Raw genomic sequence first — 2,498 nt, forward strand, 5'->3', positions numbered from 1 at the left:
TATATATATATATATATATATATATATATATATATATATATATATATATATATATGAAATGAATAAGAATAGTTATCTGCTCTGTTTGATAATAATTCCTAGTACTCTCATTTAAACTTAAACAGTATTCTCAAAGCTGAAGTTTGGATGTTTCTTTTATTCTAATAATAACTCAGTACGTGAAAGGTAATTACCAAGCTCCCACCGCCATCTAAGCACTAACGTTATCAAAATAGTAAAAGGTTATTTGTGTAAAATGTAAAAACTTTAAAACATATATAAGAAAATAGTAACTTCCCAACTCGGCAAATCCTCTCAGGGAGAGGATGGCTCACGTTCTCTTCTCGTCCATAATGAACTAACTCTCTCTCTCTCTCACTCTCTCTTCTCTCTCTCTTTCCATCTCTCTCTCTCTCTCTCTCTCTCTCAGTTCTGAAGCTTTTCCAGACTCACCATGAATTATTTGTTTAGTCAATAGGGGTTGCACGTGATTATCATGAATCATGAATAAGGTCCATGTAGGTATAAACAGAGAAGGAATGAAGATATGGAAATCAATTCCATAACATCTAATATGGACGAAATATTTTTCTTAATTCTCAATTATTCGAACAATGTATGACGTACTAAGGCTCAGTATGCGGATCATGACTTCTTGTGCGGCTGTGATGGAAAAATCTTGAAAATCTATTGACATCTATTTACTTGTTGTACTTCAGTTGCAAAATTAAAAGTTTCTCCGCATATGAATTTAAAGAGACCATATTTAAATTACTCAAAAAATATATGATGGCCAGTATTCAGGGAATATTGACATATCCGAGGCAACGTGCTTTTGTGTCTTGAGGATGTCTTATCTATATCAAATATTCCAAAGTTCTGATATGAAACTGCTCTTCTTTTTTTGGGCTTGTGATTCTTGGGCTGACGGCATCTGCTACCCACGTTTCACGACAATGACAAGTGAAGAGACTCAACAACCCTACGGACAGCTTTACTCATGTTTCATTACAAGAACTACACTACAGCATAATAATCCTTCATAGTGGCATCGAAGAAAACAGGACGGCCATACCATTAGTGCCATGAAACCATATCGAGAACACGTAACATTCAAATCAAATTCTTAGTGAATTTCGTTTCATAACTCCCACACAGCAATATAGTTTAGTGAAATTTTCACATCCAGGAAGAAATTCTGTGTTATCCTCATTGATATGATGGCGATATTCTGTGGCATCAATTAACTAAATGCTTTTAAGAATAATTTCTTAAAAGCATGTTCCCACTTTCCTAAGCCCCCTACCCCCACCTTCTAATTTTGCGCATTGACTTATACCATAATTTAACTGAATCTTGGCTGTTACACCCATAATGGGATTTGTTTATTTTTTTATTTTTTTATTTATTTATTTATTTATTTATTTATTTATTTATCTATTTATTTATTTATTTATTTATTTATTTATCTTTGCATTCAACTAAAGTGGCCTTCTGCTTGTGTAAGCACTCGTTTATTAAGAGTTTATTCTCTTTACTTTAATTTCCTTCTCATTTTTTTTTCCGATCTAAGCATTTTCTAGTCAACAGAGTCTTTCGCTCCTTTATAATTTAAGGGATGGGAAAATAATTTTTGCCGTTCTTACTGTCGTGTCTCGTATTTTATAAACCTGTTATTGGTCCATTCCGAAAACAGCTATCAAAGCCCAATTAACTAGTTGTTGCTAAACCTTTAAGCTCTTGATCAGAGGCAAGAAGAACCTCCTCCTATTTTCCTTGAAATATCAACTTCAAAATGTGGGGACAACGGTAAACGAAGTGTGAAATAGAATTAAGGTGAAAAACATGGTTATTTCTTCTCAAAGTTTCCTTTTACCGCGGGGAAAGCTGGTTTTTTAAAATTGCTACGAATGAAAATAGAATCTTCAAAATAATAAGAAAATCAGCAAACTATGAATCTGACTGGGTTGTCGTTTACCTCATTGCGTTATGCCTTTAATGAAATCAAAACTACCATCGACAAAGGGCTGCAATTTGGTATGTTTGATGATTAGAATGTGGATGATTAACATACAAATTTGCAGCCCTATAACCTCGGTAGTTTTTAAGATCTGAGGGCGGCCAGAAAAATGCGGAAGGACAGACAAACAGGCATCTCAATAGTTTTCTTTTCCAGAAAACTAAAATCTCCGGGATGAGAAAAAGAATATGACTCTAGATATACAATGACGATAGGATTGCACTCATCGGCAGCTAATATATGCCAAATACAGAAGGATTATGTCCAGCGTAGCTTCATTATATGTAAGAACAACTGAATGTGTGTGTATATATATATATATATATATTATATATATATATATATATATATATATATATGAATAACTTGATCACGAAGTATATAAAACGTGATGCTATGTATAAATAAAGGTTTTTTTGCCACGAAGGAAAAAAAGGAAAAAAAGCGAGTTAGCCGAGTACTTTCGGTCCTATTCGGA

Source organism: Macrobrachium nipponense, chromosome 11 (assembly GCF_015104395.2).
Source record: "Macrobrachium nipponense isolate FS-2020 chromosome 11, ASM1510439v2, whole genome shotgun sequence".
Classification (NCBI taxonomy): Eukaryota; Metazoa; Arthropoda; class Malacostraca; order Decapoda; family Palaemonidae; genus Macrobrachium; species Macrobrachium nipponense.